The 19,152-nt window shown below is 34.4% G+C and overlaps 1 long non-coding RNA gene across 2 annotated transcripts in view; it reads left to right on the top strand.

Moving 5' to 3' along the window:
• The window catches only part of LOC128983556 (uncharacterized), a 137,988-nt gene that overhangs the window by 58,118 nt on the left and 60,718 nt on the right, over nucleotides 1-19,152 (top strand). For both annotated transcript variants that reach the window (XR_008489866.1, XR_008489865.1), the window contains exon 3: nucleotides 11,310-11,344. This is a non-coding gene — a long non-coding RNA (uncharacterized LOC128983556). The remainder of the gene's footprint in view (nucleotides 1-11,309; nucleotides 11,345-19,152) is intronic.

Below are 19,152 nucleotides of genomic sequence, written 5' to 3'. Positions count from 1 at the left end.
GTTTTTTTTTACGGTGGACGTGATCTTCCTATTGGTTACAAACAATGCGATACATAAACTACCTATACTATTTTTCGGTACATATATTTAAGTTAATATAAACATATTGATATTCTTGAGATCCTAATAAGAATATTACGAATGAAAGAATACGTACTATTATGGTGATAAATGAATAAAAACCAACAGCTTCAATAAGTTAGCATTTCCATTAGAGCAGGGAATTTTAATAAATTGTAACAATGCTACAACCATGAAATCTATTTTTATTTTCTTGAACTCACGCATTAAAATACAAAATCACGTTGAAAATTACTAAACTATGTTATTTTAAAATATTGTTTACACCCTCACAATCTAGGAAGTATCATCCAATAAAATACGCTTGGTATAAAAAAGACAGTTTTCTCATAGGCCTACATCGCTTATTGTAGGAACACTGTGAAACTGGGTTTTACCTTCGGCATATTAATGTTTGCTAGTAAATTTTAAATTATGGCAACCATTGGCAAATTACGTTATTGATTTGCCTATGGTGGCTAAAATCTAAGTAAGAACCCATCTTTCACTTGAATGCGGTTACACCCATTTAATACAAAAACAAAAGATATTGTATTTGTCGGTACACAGAGTATTAGGTTTGAGAGTTTACATCCACCCCCTCCCCTGTATAGGACCAACACAGATGCCATGCGCCTCATTCGCAACAAGTAGCACTTGCTGGGTAATGACCTGGAAAACTGCGTTTATGACACGACTTTGCTTCAACCCTTCAGCTGCGATAAGATACACGTTCAGCCCGCCACTAGCTTGATTATCAACATGGGGATATTGATTATACATTATTTTAGGATTGTAAACACTAACTATTGAAAGTTCTGACGACAACTAATGTATAAATATCCCATGAAACACGATTATATTTAGCCGTAACACAATGTTACATTGTACGATTCACAGCATACTCGTATATGTTTAATATTATTGATAAATTTACACCCTTAATTAATAAGATCAGTGACTTCACCCTTCAGCACAAGCCAAAATGATAAAAAATATGCCAAAACAAATTACCGTGAATAAATAACGTGACCCATTTATATGTAATCAGAACATAACCACATTTTCATTGGGAAAGACTATAAAAACCATAAATCTCTGTAACAGTACACACTGTTTTTAACCCCCAGGTGTAAATAGCGCCTGTGTATGATTAAAAGATACCGTCCCCCAATTGAGTATATTGGCCCAGTCACCTGTAATCCTACGACAACACAGGTAGACAACATCATTACTGGTCACACTACGTGACTCCCCAAGGTGTAATGTGTGTGTGATTAGAAGTGACCGGCCTTCACATCGAGTATATTGGCCCATTCACCTGTAATCCTACGACAACACAAGTAGACAACTTCATTACTGGTCACACTACGTGCTCCTTAAGGTGTAATGTGTGTGTGATTAGAAGTGACCGGCCTTCACATCGAGTATATTGGCCCAGTCACATGTAATCCTACGACAACACAGGTAGACAACTTCATTACTGGCCACACTACGTGCTCCCTAAGGTGTAATGTGTGTGTGATTAGAAGTGACCGGCCTTCACATCGAGTATATTGGCCCAGTCACATGTAATCCTACGACAACACAGGTAGACAACTTCATTACTGGTCACACTACGTGACTCACCAAGGTGTAATGTGTGTGTGATTAGAAGTGACTGGCCTTCACATCGAGTATATTTGCCCAGTCACATGTAATCCTACGACAACACAGGTAGACAACTTCATTACTGGTCACACTACGTGACTCCCCAAGGTGTAATGTGTGTGTGATTAGAAGTGACCGGCCTTCACATCGAGTATATTGGCCCATTCACCTGTAATCCTACGACAACACAAGTAGACAACTTCATTACTGGTCACACTACGTGCTCCTTAAGGTGTAATGTGTGTGTGATTAGAAGTGACCGGCCTTCACATCGAGTATATTGGCCCAGTCACATGTAATCCTACGACACCACAGGTAGACAACTTCATTACTGGCCACACTACGTGCTCCCTAAGGTGTAATGTGTGTGTGATTAGAAGTGACTGGCCTTCACATCGAGTATATTGGCCCAGTCACATGTAATCCTACGACAACACAGGTAGACAACTTCATTACTGGCCACACTACGTGCTCCCTAAGGTGTAATGTGTGTGTGATTAGAAGTGACTGGCCTTCACATCGAGTATATTGGCCCAGTCACATGTAATCCTACGACAACACAGGTAGACAACTTCATTACTGGCCACACTACGTGCTCCCTAAGGTGTAATGTGTGTGTGATTAGAAGTGACCGGCCTTCACATCGAGTATATTGGCCCAGTCACATGTAATCCTACGACAACACAGGTAGACAACTTCATTACTGGCCACACTACGTGCTCCCTAAGGTGTAATGTGTGTGTGATTAGAAGTGACTGGCCTTCACATCGAGTATATTGGCCCAGTCACATGTAATCCTACGACAACACAGGTAGACAACTTCATTACTGGCCACACTACCTGACTCCCCAAGGTTTAATGTGTGTGTGATTAGAAGTGACCGGCCTTCACATCGAGTATATTGGCCCAGTCACATGTAATCCTACGACAACACAGGTAGACAACTTCATTACTGGCCACACTACGTGACTCCCCAAGGTGTAATGTGTGTGTGATTAGAAGTGACCGGCCTTCACATCGAGTATATTGGCCCAGTCACATGTAATCCTACGACAACACAGGTAGACAACTTCATTACTGGCCACACTACTTGATTCCCCAAGGTGTAATGTGTGTGTGTGATTAGAAGTGACCTGCCTTCACATCGAGTATATTGGCCCAGTCACATGTAATCCTACGACAACACAGGTAGACAACTTCATTACTGGCCACACTACGTGACTCCCCAAGGTGTAATGTGTGTGTGATTAGAAGTGACCGGTCTTCACATCGAGTATATTGGCCCAGTCACATGTAATCCTACTACAACACAGGTAGACAAAATCATTACTGGTCACACTACGTGCTCCCTAAGGTGTAATGTGGTGTGTGTGATTAGAAGTGACCGGCCCTCACATCGAGTATATTGGCCCAGTCACCTGTAATCCTACGACAACACAGGTAGACAACTTTATTACTGGCCACACTACGTGACTCCCCAAGGTGTAATGTGTGTGTGATTAGAAGTGACCGGTCTTCACATCGAGTATATTGGCCCAGTCACGTGTAATCCTACGACAACACAGGTAGACAACTTCATTACTGGTCACACTACGTGCTCCCTAAGGTGTAATGTGGTGTGTGTGATTAGAAGTGACCGGCCTTCACATCGAGTATATTGGCCCAGTCACATGTAATCCTACGACAACACAGGTAGACAACATCATTACTGGCCACACTACGTGACTCCCCAAGGTGTAATGTGTGTGTGATTAGAAGTGACCGGCCTTCACATCGAGTATATTGGCCCAGTCACGTGTAATCCTACGACAACACAGGTAGACAACTTCATTACTGGCCACACTACGTGACTCCCCAAGGTGTAATGTGTGTGTGATTAGAAGTGACCGGCCTTCACATCGAGTATATTGGCCCAGTCACGTGTAATCCTACGACAACACAGGTAGACAACTTCATTACTGGCCACACTACGTGCTCCCTAAGGTGTAATGTGTGTGTGATTAGAAGTAACCGGCCTTCACATCGGGTATATTGGCCCAGTCACGTGTAATCCTACGACAACACAGGTAGACAACATCATTACTGGCCACACTACGTGCTCCCTAAGGTGTAATGTGTGTGTGATTAGAAGTGACCGGCCTTCACATCGGGTATATTGGCCCAGTTACATGTAATCCTACGACAACACAGGTAGACAACTTTATTACTGGCCACACTACGTTTAATATAAAATCAAATTTAATTTTAAATTAATATTAAATTTAATATTCCCATGTTATTCTTATGGAGAATAAGTAAACTGTTGCAGTTTGCTTGTTTATGATCATATTTTGATCAAATTTGGAAAATGCATTCATTTCATACTAAACTATGAACATTTTACAAAAAAAAAAACACCTTTTTACCCTCCCTGTTGCAGCAAACTTAAGTACTTGTTAAACTATGTAATGATATTTAAATAGAGAATAAATTTGATATTTTTAAAGAGACATTTTAGGGTAAAGCCAATCAGGCAATTGGAAATTCGCTTAGTCTGCAGGTTTGCTGCGGCGGGGTATTTGTAATTGGTAGCGTTTTTATTTATAAATTCTGAGGCTTTTTGAGTTATTAAGCTGTTAAAAATAAAAATGATCACCATTTTGAAACTTTTGAAAGTCAAAAGTTGATGCTTTGCAAAAGAATAGTTCCTATTAGTCATCATATACCAAGTTTGAAGTTGGTACTTCGAGTGGTCCTAAAGTCATGGGAAGTTATTTAAGAAATCAATACACACTGACAGATGGTAACGAAGCGAGACAGGGCATATGTTTATAAGAATTTTTTGTTTGTTTTGACCTAAGAAACATGAGCACGTAGTTTCGGGAGAAAGTTTTGAAACACCCTGTATTTACGATTATAGTTATTACATTTTATAATTTGTGTTTTATACTTGTATTATTATTACATTTGAACTAAAATTCTGTAAAGATATTTACTGATGTGTTGGTAAGCTTTGTATGTGAAGTAGAACTAATATGACAGCATCACACTGTATAAACTTCCCTGATACACATCTGGTTTAGTGCACATTACACGAGACATCTTACTTTGAAGCACAAGATATAGTTGTCGTGATTAAATAAGTAGTGTAGACAGTGAGGTAATCGAGTTAAGGCCTGCCAAGCGTATGGAATTGTTTGGTACTTTCAACTTATACAACATGTAACATTTCGGAATAGTGTTATTTATATAAGCCTAGGTTTGTAATAATAAACTTGGATTTTTTAGTTTGTTTAAATGAAATTTGTAAAAAAAATTACTATAATTCAATTCGTGCGTCTTTATCTGTAAAAAAATGGCTTCATTTACAAAATAAACATTTTTGGAAATAGATACATACTTTCTCCCATTATCTCGACATAAATATTTTGTGTGGTTGTCTGCAGTGCTCATCCACACACTCACTTCGAAAACGACATTTTGAGTTCAGAACGACCCAAAACGGATTTTTGAACTCAAAATTAATTGTTGCCGAGAAAAATACGTTATCTATATAGTATGTATAAGGGGAAAAGATAAATAGGAATTCGAGGGCAGCTACAATTTTTGAAAACATGAGATTTATCAAGGCGGCGTAGCAAGTTATTATGTAATTGTAGTAGGCATTAAATTATGCATAATTTGATGAACGAAAAAACAAGTAAAGTCCGGTGGTGTGTAAAGGATGTTAGAGACCCGTCTGTTGAATGTGATATTGACCTAGCCTCTGATGAGGGTCTGAGGTCTCAGACTTTGTCACACAAATAATTTTCCACACCACGATTCTCTTTAAGCTCTCGAAATTTCATATTGTTGGTTATAAAGCAATATTTCTCCTAAAGCTAGATTATTACCACGAGTTTCGTTTCTGCAATAATATTGCTTTGATAGTTTTCTAATAACCAAAATTTAAAATCATATTTATGCTAGCCTAAATTGAACGATTGAGTTAATTATACTGATTATTATTATTATTATAAATAGTACCTTACACCCATTTATAGTAAAAACAACACTACATTTAGTTTAATAGATATATCTAACTTCGATTACATATTATTGTGCCTGTCTACTTGATAGATCAAAACCCTCGCTTGTTGTTGCTGACAAATTATTTTTTTTTTATTTCTGCTAATTTATTAGTTTATTTATACATTTTTCTTGGCATTATAATATTATAAATATATTATATAAATATTAATTCAAGTAAAACATTTCTTTGTTACTACGGTAGTATAAGTACAGTAAACATGATATTTTTTCTTCTTCCGTTAGCAAACTTTTATTTGATAAGTGAGGCCATAATAGTCCCACGTCCGTAGCACAGTATCTAGAGGAATGAAATTGTATTATGTACAAAATACTCTTATAGAGAATTTACAAAACTAAATAAAAATCAGCCGAGTTTCTAAATGAAAGTTTACACTGTCGTAAGATAGACATAACTCGATCAAGTTCTTGTGAAATATACGTCCAAACAAATATTGCATCCTGTTTGAAATTATTCTGTGCTCGGCTTATACTTGTGTACAATTGTTTTTGACCACCAAATGTTGATTCAACATTGAGAACTTGCAGATGCAAAACAGCTGTTTAACTCCAAAATCTCAAGTCTTAATTTGCTCGCTGTGTTGTATGACAGTTGAGATTGCGATGGGACTGTAATGTGGAGTGTTGGTGATGGTCCCTGAGGGAGGTTGAGGCAATACAGGAGCCAATAAGCTGGTCAGTTACCTCCAGGTGATGTATCGTCGATAGCGGAGCGTGACCAGTCAACATTGCCACTGTTCACACCCAGGAGTGTATTGTAAATTACGATTTACTGACTTTCCCACCTTCAATACAACTGTTCAATCTCTACGTTATCCGACATATGAGAAATCAAATTCTACCTTTTTAAGTCATGAACATTATTTTGTCAAATTTAAATAGTTATTTGTGCAACAAGTAGGCTAAAAGGCTCTTTGTTGCCCACGAGAGAAATGTTTACGCACGAGCCGTAGTCGAGTATGGAAAGTTTCTCCGGTGCAGCAAAGGCAGTCGTGTCAGATGTCTGTAGGAAACAAATTTTTATGTATTTATTTGCATTCAGTAAATATACTAATATTTAGACTGTGAAAAAAATTTTTGAATCAGTAAAAATAGATTATTTTTTGAATCTTTATATTTCTGAAACTCGTCCTTATATGGCACATAGTCGTGGTGGTTCTTAACAGTTAACTTCATGGCCCAACCTTTTTTCAGCGTAAAGTGGCCGTTTCACAAAAAAATGAGAAGATATTAATTTAGTCGAGTCAATTTTAATTATTCATCTGGCTACGAGGTAAAGATTCTTCTTCATTCTTCTACAGCCCAATTAACTTTTCTAAATTTGAGCTAAATCAAAACCCATATTATATGAAATCATTATGTAAAATCTAAATATTGAACCATAGAGAACAAATCCTCTTTACAACCCAATATCTAATGACTGAACAATGAACATAACTCCTCATACAATTCTAATTCTTATGGATCAGGTGAATATACAGTAAAAGGAAACAGCTCGTTGTAGTGGACAAGTACGTTGTAATACTAGTCAAAGCAAGTACTAACAACGGAAACAAATCACTTGTCAATAGAGTATTCTAACAATGAGATGTTTAAATAATCTTAACTCCTTTTTATTTGTGAGCAAGTTAGGCAAATCTGTAAGAGAATCAATATATAAAATATTCAACTTCCTTGTTCAATTGTCGAGAGTTAAACGAAATGAGAGGCACGGGTGATCCTATTACGGACTCTAATCGATGTTGTTAGAGCAAGCGGTCGTTTAAATGCTAACTCAGACACTCTCTGACGCGAAACTCAATTCTTTTACTCGACTTCGCAACCACCATCCCTATCAGGAATGTAGATGCTAATTTATACAACATGAAATATATAAAGAGTGACGGAACACCTGATGTTACTACTGCCACAACCTAGCATATCGAGTTATTTAAACACAAATTGTGGTAAAAATTAGTAACGTACTAATTACTTAATTTAAATAAAACATTAGCAGCAAAGTAAATGGACACACAAAGACCTTCGGTTAAGAAGTGTGAAATTTTGGTCTGACACATAATTGCACTTCTTAGATAAAGTAAGAACTTTCGACCAACCTTAGATAAAACAGTACCAATCTGGATTCTTCATGCATATTAGTACTAGGTACGTATTTTTGATCAGCTTACTTAAAGACGAAGCAAAATAAACTCATCTTCATTAACATCATAAAAAAGTACCTAATAGTAGCCAATGAGTAACATGAAGTCCTCTGACTTACATGCTATATTATTCAATCCAGTCCAGTATACTCCCAACTATGAGAGGTGAAAAAAAAACACTTAACATCAATTAGGATTTAAAACAACGGTGTAGCTTTACCTAGCAAAATAATGCATTTTTCACGTGACTAGATATTACAATAAAAGTGCAATAGTAACTTGTAAAGCTCGTTACGGGGCCCATAACACCTCCTTTATAGGTCGTAAAACTGTAACTGTTTCCATTCACTTTAGCGGGAGCTTTATAATCTTACCTATTTGCGAGTTGTAATTAATTCGGTTAACATTTCAGGACCTACAAATATAAATAACGTTGTTGACTTAACGAGTTGTTTTCCCTACTATCAATAACTACCGTGTTAGAGACTCGAGTAAAATAATAATGTAACAACAAGTAAATAATAATATATCAAGAAGTAAGATACTGATTTGGGTAGAGTTGTAATAACCCTCTTAGAATGTTTGCTTGCGTCATGTAACCTTAGATAGCATTGAACTTTTCTATTTATATTCTGAAAATAAATAAATAATACTAACTGTAATTATTTAATGAAATGAATTTTTATGGAAATATGATCTTATAATGTAATTACGCAAAACCCTAAATACAATTTATTCCTCATCCCTAGGACGATCTTTTTCATCTTCACCTCTATTCAACAGAATTGAAAATACAAAAATTAAATTCAGTAATTAATTTACCAGGATTTCCGATAAAAAGTTCCATTTGCGTAGTAAATAAAAATGATGTATTCCTACTACTTATCCAACAGTAAAACTTCAGTTACGCAATTAGTTAAGTTCTTCCTAACAATATTTTACACTCCTATAATTAACGTACTATCTATTAAATATTTTTATGACAACAATTATTTATTTTTTGTGAAACTATAGGAATATGCTGCGATAAAAAGGAAACCAATTACTTAAAATAAGTATGTTTCACCAATATAAACAATCTAGTTAGACACTAATGGAAACCTACTATTCGAAACTCATTAACAGCATCAGTCTGTTACAATTGTTTAATTTGATAATTTAATAATTTGTAATAATTATTGGTTTTAAAATTGTTGGTTTTATTTACTGAAATGAGGCAGCTGAAACAGGTGTGTAAAGCAGTGTATAGAACTGTGAGGGCGGAGCGTGCAATTTGTCATCTCATCCTGGTACAACACTGACACCCTATGACACTTCTCACTAGTGCTAATGACACTGTAAATACCACAAAACTTGTTAAAAAGCCAATAAACTGTTAACATTTGTAAAACATTTCCTTTAACAAGTGTTAGTAATTTTCTTACAGCAAGGTCTTAATATAACGTTTTGTTTTTATATATATACAACAACCTTATTTTGCCGAGGTCCTACTATCCATGTTAAATACAATATATAATAAAATAAAACATAAATTTATAGATGTTATTAAATTTTGTTGGTTATGGAATGATTTGTACCCTGAAACTGGTGACAATGCTTGAAAATACTAAAATATAAGATTAGAACAATTTTACGAAAACAATTAATTGTAGTCTATATTGTTCGTTGTTCTTCGCATACCTACTAGTAGTACTTACTGAAGTTCCTCTAAGGTGTTGTCTAATAGATGGGATAACATGAAATTAGTATACATTATACCAAATAATAACATACAACATTTACGTTAAATAATTTTGGCGTCGGAACTTTATGATATAGTTTGGCTGGTAGCTTAACTACAATGGTAACAACAAAACTGCTGTCCGGGGCTCGTATGGTGACAGCATTATTTAAACATGCAAACCCTATTACCTCCGTTATGTGAAGGACTCAAAACTGCCCTCACTGCAACTAACACTGCAAAGTAAATTGATCAAACAGAAACTCTGTAAACCAGTAATTGTAAGTGTGGTTGTTTGAACGCTGAATTCCATTTGATTTACACATAATATTTATAAAACTAATTCAGTCGAAGAAAATTACATACAACTTTCACAATTGGCTTTTTTGTATTGAAGACTAACACTGCAAAGTAAATTATTGATCAAATGTAGTAAATTATCTGTAAACCAGAAATTGTGAATATGGCTGTTTGAACGCCAAACATTGAATTATATTTCGTTTACATAATCTATATATTATTAGGCAAGCATGTTTATTCAAAACCTTTTTTCTCAATTCGTGTTCATCGAGGGAAAATCTACGCATACTGTTAGAAAGATATTTTCCTGTAGATGTGCAGAATCTCTTAAATAAGCTCAAAAATAAGCACGAAAAATGGATTTAAAATTTTATAAATTAACATGGGCCTTATGGGTTGCCATGCTGGTGACGAAATTACAGCGAAATATAAACAGAAAATCAAAACAAATTGAAGAAATGCCAATTACGTTTTATTTACAGCGTGGGGTGAAGTTTGACATTACATATTTTTGGTCGAGTTTTCCACCACTGGACGACGTTTAGTATTAATAAAACAAAGTCAGTCAAAGAAAATTGCATACAACTTTAACCATTGAATTTTGTGTATTGAAGACTCATTTTAATACAGTTTCAAGCACGTCGAACTAAAGCGGGTTTTAGTTACATAATATACATGTTGATAAGAACTAGATGGATTGGTTTGATGTCCAGTTCATGTAAAACAGTGTTTTTACATGATTTCTGTGGCTTACCTCCGAAAGTTCTAAACGATTGTAATATTATGGTAAGATACCAGATTGTTTAATTATTTAAACTATTGAAAAACATAAATAACTATTTTTAACATTGACGCATTGCTTTCATCCTCTGATTGTTTAGAAACAGTACATTTACTGGTGTACATCATACTACTTTACTCTTAAAAGAGCGATGGTAAAATAAACTAGGAGGAGACTGTGAACTCTGTATATGGACCACAATCAGTCTCCTGTCTGTTTTATTTCACATTCATCTACTGAAGTCTTTATCTGTATCTGATAGTGACTTTACAAATGACGGCGCTTTTCTAAACTGGTTTTGTAGTTGTAAATGCTTTTATATAAATAACAACCCATTCAGAAATGCCACAGAAGATGGCATTCACTACTAAACTTGTGCCCAACTAATGGAATAACCAACAAAAATGTTATTCCATTGTCCATTTTTAATACTCACAAAAACATAAACACGCACGGTTCAAATTTTTATGAGTTCAATAAGTGACAATCGTCTTAAAAGTGATATTTGTGCCTATTATTTTACCTTTATTTAACATAACATTTATGTGTAGAGTGGGTTATAAATAAATAACAATATTTTTGGTTGCAGATTCGTTAGCATCCAGTTGAGATTATCTGTTTCTGGTGAGTTTGCATCCAACCATTGAGATACTGTATTTAATTTATAACAGCTTTCATATAATATATAGAATAAACGATTAAGGCTATTCGGCATAGAGGCGTGGCTGTGATGAATAAACTTTGACATACTATGGTTAAATTATAAGATTATTTAAATTTTATTTATGGTCGAAGTTAGATATTAACAAGACCAGGGTTTGGACCTTCCCTGTTAAAAACGTAAAAAATACCACTGTCGTAAAAACACACACAAAATATTAGATAAAAACCCCACGTGCGATTGCGTACAACCCAATGCAATCATATACGTCATAAGGATAGTAATAAAGTAAATTTAACTCTATTTGATACTTTTAATATACGAAATTAACCATATCAGTTTAACTATTACCACATTTAGTAGATAAATATTATTTACTTATTCTTTAAAGCACTTTTAAGTTTTTATATTTTTTTTTTGTAAAAAACATTTTATTTAAGTTTTTAGTTTTTGCTTAGAATAAGTGAAACTAAATTCCAGTTAAAAGACTCGGCTGTGACTTGACGGGAAATGCAGGGATTTGAGCCGAGTCTCATAAATTAACTGAGGCTTAGGCGGCACATCGGGTAGCTCCATTGATACAATACCCAGAAACCCTTAATTTACTTACTCTTTATTTTCCTGGACTGAATCTTGCCATTTATAAATTACACAATTTATCATAATGTGATCATTGCTAAATATTCACTGAAAATGTTAAAAAAACTGTTAGTAAGAAAATATTAAACATTAAAGTTGCGTGTTATTGAACTCTAATAAAATATTTCAGGTCAGATAATAACTTAAGTGAACCATAACCAAAAAATGCATCACCTACGATCTTCCACATTAAATTTCTTAGTTTCATAAAAAATATGTATACATTTCTAAAGATCTCTTAAACCTTAGCAGTCAATTACCGTTTGTGATATTAAAGGCATAAATCAACCCCCGTAAGTTATGTAGTATGTAATTACTTGTAGGACTGACGAATGTAGGCGCCTCCTCGACTCTGAGGATTAGTCTTCTGAGGTATTTACTGTGGATTTATTTCTCTCTCGTTAGTTACCCTGTCACATTTGTTGGATGGAAACACTTGTAAATCATGTTAAAACTATTCTAAACTGTGTTTGTGCACATATCTCTTCAACATCAATAACTCAAGGGTCGGCTCTTTTCTTTCACCAAAACACTTTGTCTCAAGCAAAGTGTGAAAACAACAGTTGGGCCGATCTTTCCTTTATCGAAAATTTATGTCCTTTAGCAAAAGAATTCCATTCTTAAACTGCCATCCAAAGTTTGGCATACACGGATATGTTAAAAGTCAAGTATGTATTTTCCCGCTTAATAAGTTACGTATGCAATGACTTGCCAAGTTATAGTTTTTGTTGAAACATTAAAATATTTACACTTTATTACCTAAAGTAAGCATACTCGCATTTTAAATGTGAATATACAACGATACTACTAGCTGTTACCCAAGGGCTTCACCCTGTTTGACTTCATAAATATTAAAAACTATTAATTGGTTAATAATATAATATTAGTTAAGATGAATTAACGAAACAGAATACAATAACACAAACTAATAATTTCACCTGATTTTAGTAAGTCAAAAAATTGAAAGAATATTAATTTTTAATGTGAATATACAACGATACAGTTATAGCTGTTACCCACGGGCTTCCACCCTGTTTGACTTCATAAATATTAAAAACTATTAATTGGTTAATAATATAATATAAGTTAAGCTGAATTAACGAAACAGAATACAATAACACAAACTAATAATTTCACCTGATTTTAGTAAGTTAAAAAATTGAAAGAATAACAAACAAATAAAAACTAATAAATGAGGATTTTTTGACAGAAGATATATGGAAAGTTCTCTTTAGAAAGGAATTACGACATTAAAGGCCAATTTATGAAATAATTGATAGTTTTGGGCAAGGTTTCTCGTCATGACGAACATTTAAAGTGTATGGTTTATGGGGCTGTGACTTGTAGGTTTCTCAAAAGTTCATGGGTACTTTGGGATTTATATATGGATATCCTGTTTTGCTAGTAAAAATACTTTGAAAAAATAATAAACTAATATTCTTTGATTGTGCAAAGATTAGTATATACAATAACATTTGTGAAGTGGTGTACCTAATACAGATTTTTAAATTGTTTGTATTTACACAATTCAAACCCTAACCAAGTCAAGTTATTAACAGGGGAGAGCTCTAGAGAATTACAAAGTAACAATTTGAAAACAACGTTATTAAGAAATTCACGGTTTAAAGAGGTAAGTTTAAGTGCTCGTTACATCAGCACCAAAGATACAACCTTAATAGCTCATAAAGCTGTTAAATGTTCTCATCAATTACGCGGGAAAATTATTACGTCGCAACGTGTAGCATTACGGTTCTCTTCGCACCTTTGTTACGAGGCATTGGATGGATGCACGCATAGATGCGAGGCATTGGATGGATGCACGCATAGATACGAGCCATTGGATGGATGCACGCATAGATACGAGGCATTGGATGGACGCACGCATAGATACAAGACATTGGATGGATGCACGCATAGATGCGAGGCATTGGATGGATGCACGCATAGATACGAGACATTGGATGGATGCACGCATAGATACGAGCCATTGGATGGATGCACACATAGATACGAGGCATTGGATGGACGCACGCATAGATACGGGACATTGGATGGATGCACGCATAGATACGAGCCATTGGATGGATGCACACATAGATACGAGGCATTGGATGGACGCACGCATAGATACGGGACATTGGATGGACGCACGCATAGATTCGAGACATTGGATGGATGCAAGCATAGATACGAGACATTGGATGGATGCACGCATAGATACGAGCCATTGGATGGACGCACGCATAGATACGGGACATTGGATGGACGCACGCATAGATTCGAGACATTGGATGGATGCACGCATAGATACGAGACATTGGATGGATGCACGCATAGATACGAGACATTGAATGGATGCATAGAATAGAGTAATTCGCGTGAAGGGATACGCGACAACAGTTATATTAAGTTCAAGGCTAAGGTACAAATTAATTAAGATAATGTGCGATATATTCCACAATAATTTTTGGCTGATGGATACTAAACAAATGTGGTTATTTGTTTTTTAAAAGGACCGCAATACCCTTCATTCAACAATTATATAGCAACATCATATTATAATATTTTTTTAGTATATGTTCTTGCAAAGTTTTATACTAGCAACGTACGGTAGGGTCTGAAAATTCAGTTATATTCAAGAGTTTTAATGCAGAAGCTTTTCGATAAGTTAATATATTGTGTTTACTGTAGTATCATATTTATGTTCCTAATTATCCCTAATAACTGAATATCTTATATTACAAGTGGCTTATATAGGTGTCGTACATGTGACAATACATAATTACTGTATAATTGCAATCTGAGAACTGTATTGTCAACACCCCACTTCATGCTACACACGTTCTTCACTCATATTTGGGTTAAAATACGTACCTAGATGGCGTCCCATCTCAATTAATAATGATAGTAATAATGATAATAACAATAATGACGACAAGATTTTGTTAGAATGCATTATTAAGTCAGCACAATGTCGAATGGCAAGTTGTCAACAACACACAATTGCAATGGAAACCTTATTAAATAAGCCACTGTCCAGTGTCCGTGTCCCTGGTATATCAGTGCCACCTCTGCTGTCCCACGTCTCTCTCAGTTAAATCTGTAACAACTTTATTACAGCGGTCACAACAAAACTGCACTCTGGAGCCAACATGAGAGCTGTGTAAATAAACACACTACATTAACTCGCCACTGCCGCTGCCGCTACACTGCAAACACACTGGTTACTTCTAATATCATACTTTTCACTGTGGTCTCCAACAAACTTCCTTCACTTGTTTACAGTCAAGTGACATGTGACTGTTTTAATTTTTTTAGAGAGAGGCGGGAAAATGTGTTTACGCACACAGGTTTCTAGACTGTAGTGTGGAACTTCAACTGGCGTATGACCCAAAGACTACCCCCTAAAACCTCCTCTAATCTTTGAACACTGGCCTGGGAACACTTCGCACTTCGTCAGAACTAGGCAAACTTTTTGCCTACGTTTCAAGGATTCACTGTGCATTAAAAAAAACACACACACACGCACAGATACTAGTGAATTGTAACAACTCATTATATTACAAAATGAGGTTATAAAATATACATACTGTCAACACCCTAAAGACTTAACTGTATACACTTTATCATAGACTTTATTCATCATTCATACTGAGCTAGAACAAATACGATGCAGGCTGAATTGAACAATTTAACTTCTCCAATTGTTTTACTAATGGAGAAGAACAAAATATTTGTATTTATATTTTGCGTTATTGACGGATTCACTTGACCGAATTTTTACAAATTTAAAATTAATTTGAATAAAACAGAGTGACGGAAGTTGAGCGTTATTTAAAATAGATAGCTGTCTGTGGATGAGGAACTTACGATAGTAAACACGTTTGACTTAATGAAATGTGACGGCCAGGATAGGAATGGGGGTTTTAGATAGGAAACCAAATTATAGCGGTTCTCGGTCTGAAGGGACGAGATGAGCCGATGTCGGTGTTGCAACGCTAGACTAACAGGTTCTGGAGAAGGATAGAAATAGAGACATTTACGGCAACTCAACTCTGACAGATATAGAAAACTGAGACTAATACCATGGTCTATAAACCATACATTCATGTTAATACGTCTGTTAAGTAATGATAAATACGTGTATACTCAATGTAAATACTTAAGTCAATAAGTATTGTGAATGTGCTCCACTGAAATAGGTTCTAGCTAGTAGATGAATGAATTCAATTGTTACGAATTTCATGATTTAGTTTTGTATTCACCTTGAATACTAACCTTTGCGGTCGAATGGCGAGTATAGGTCGCCGCCCGCCTTTTTGCCGACTGCTCAAAAATGGCGACCTAAAAGAACAAAAAAAATATATATATATTTAAATTTCAAAAAAAGTTAATTTTTTGGTCGAATGGCGAGTATAGGACACTGGGCGCCATTTTCCTGACTGCTTGAATAGCAAGCTAAATTAGCCGGAAAATGTGGAAAAATTCTACCTCAAATTGTTACGAATTTCATGATTTAGTTTTGTATTCACCTTGAATACTAACTACAAGACATAACCTAAACTATCGTTATTAAATTCTTGTTTTAGCGAATTTCCCTATAGGGAAGTAGCTATTACCGTAGGTCTCATGGTAAGACCTAAGCCAGGGACCGATTTACTTTTTCATTTTGATGTCCCCAGAGGCCAAAAACACCATTCGTTCAAATTTTTATATATATGTGTGTGTCCATCCGCACGATAACTTGAGTAATTTTTGTCCGATTTTGATAAAATTTGGTTTGAAGGTGTAAGGCGAGATAAACTTGAATGAGTTCGCGAACCAGCATGATCGGACTATGGGAACGGGGGTTTATGGGGGGTTTTATGGGGTAAAAATAGGTTTTTCCCATTTTTGACCCTAAAAACACAAAATTTCACAATTTCTTTTTAAACCATTTTGTAGAGCTTAAAAAAAATCATTTAGTATATTGAAACGTTATTATGCGCCTAATTGTTACGGAGAAAATTCAAAAAAATTGTAATTTTAAAATTCCCATGTTATTCTTATGGAGAATAAGTCTACTGTTGTAGTTTACTTGTTTATGAACATATTTTGATCAAATTTGGAAAATACATTAATTTCTTACTAAACCGCAGTACCTTTTAATATTTTACATAAAAAAAACTTGTTTACCCTCCCTGTTGCAGCAAACCTAAGTACTCATTAAACTAATTCTATTTAAATAGGGAATAAATGTGATATTTTTAAGGAGACATTATAGTTTAAATCCAATCAGGCAAATGGAAATTCGCTAAGTCTGCAGGTTTGCTGCGGCGGGGGTATTTACTATAAATGTTACCAGTTAGTTGTGATGTTTTCATCAATTCACGTTTCCCGATTCCGCTCTTTTGTGAATTAGCGCTGAACTTTTCAGGTAGTCAGGTAGTAAAATAATATGTCCCTGCTAAAATACTTCCGATGGTGTTATCAATGATAAAACAAATTGTGTTCGAAAGTAGGACCACAAAAGCATATTTGACATGTAGTTAAGACTTTACTGTAATTATAGATTGTTATACAATTATTAGAAATGGACTATGCGCAATGCTTCTTCAAATTTAAGCAATACTAATTGCTTCAATAGTATTAACTTACTACGAATCATTTACTTAAAATATTATTAAGATGCATAAAACCTTTGCCAACCCGAAGTCCGGATTTGTATAGCGAGTTTCCATTTTTTGATAATAAAAATTACGTGAAATCCTTATCACAATAGAAAACGTAATACTGTAAAATAATAAACTAGGATTTTAACTTTAGGAAGTTACGGAAACTTTAGGAAATAAATGGAAAAAAAATAAAGAGAAATGTTTAGTTTTAACTAAACGTTCTTGTTTGAGTATTTTAAAGTTAGTCTAGTGTTGGTCATAACAACATCATGCCATGTTGTATCATGTCCCGAGAATCTTCCAAGGAATGTTATTTGCTCCAACGGATCTCAGTTGAGAACTTTAGATATGAAGGGTATAATTAATTAATGTAACAACTATCTAATAAAGTGTTAGCCGACTATGGTGTTTTGTACATTGATATTAGTGAATCAACACTTTGCTTTGAAAAGAAATATTACATATTTACCGATTATAAAAAAGAAAACATGGATTAGTTCATTTAAACCATTGACACTCGTGGTAAATTCACTAAAATAATTTTTTTTAATACTGTAGTTTCATTTGAACGAATTAAGTCTAATGTGGTTTTAGTAAAAAAAAAAATACATTAACGTTGTTAAGAAATCTTTGAGCACCAAAAGGCGGTTGGATGATTTGTATGCATAACCTGGCATTACTTAACAGACAATAAAAATATTTTATTTACTTTCCGTATTAAAATATAGAAGCCTCAAATTACTTTTTTAATTAATGTTATTTAGTTATGCATTAATTATTCTTACAACATGAATATAATACAGGGTGTTCATTAAGGGGTGCCACAAACTTAATGGGCTGATAATACTCATCAATACAAACAAAAAAGTTATAACATATAACAAACTATACAAAGTTCAAAAAGATCGAATAAAAAATAATTGAAATATCATGATATTTGGTTGTATAATGGGGTAGAACAAGGCTAAGGTTTGCCTCTTTTTACAACAAAAAATCCTAATATTTCAGCTATTCTTTGTTAGATCTTTTTGAACTTGGTACCGTTTGATAGGGAATTAAAACTGCTAAATAAAAGTGTCACGTTTTCATAAAACCAGTCATTCTTTAGGTTGTAAATGGCCACCGTGTTGTTAATTTAAAAGAAAATTACATAACTGTTTTTTTTTCTATTGCCTCTTAACGCAATAAATGTACTGTATGTGCAACATTTGGTTTTTGAACAATTATTGAGTTATAAAATTTTTTTATACAAAATGGCGGCCTGCTACTAAACTATTTTTTTCGACCTATGTTTACAACAACTTTTTGGTTAAGATTGATGAGTACTATCATCCCCTGAAGATTGTGACACCCCTTTATGAACACTCTGTTTTTGCCATTGCATCAATTTTAATGTGAATAAAGAATAATTAATTAGTCCCTAGTCATACATTTACTATTCTTACAATATGAGAATTGTTTTCAATTTCGTTGGTTTT

Source organism: Macrosteles quadrilineatus, unplaced genomic scaffold, assembly GCF_028750875.1.
Source record: "Macrosteles quadrilineatus isolate MER2022 unplaced genomic scaffold, UCM_ALF_1.0 Scaffold_1__1_contigs__length_201487025, whole genome shotgun sequence".
NCBI classification, from domain to species: Eukaryota; Metazoa; Arthropoda; class Insecta; order Hemiptera; family Cicadellidae; genus Macrosteles; species Macrosteles quadrilineatus.
The sequence above is the reverse complement of the archived record's forward strand: the minus strand, read 5'-3'. Positions and strand labels throughout refer to the sequence as shown.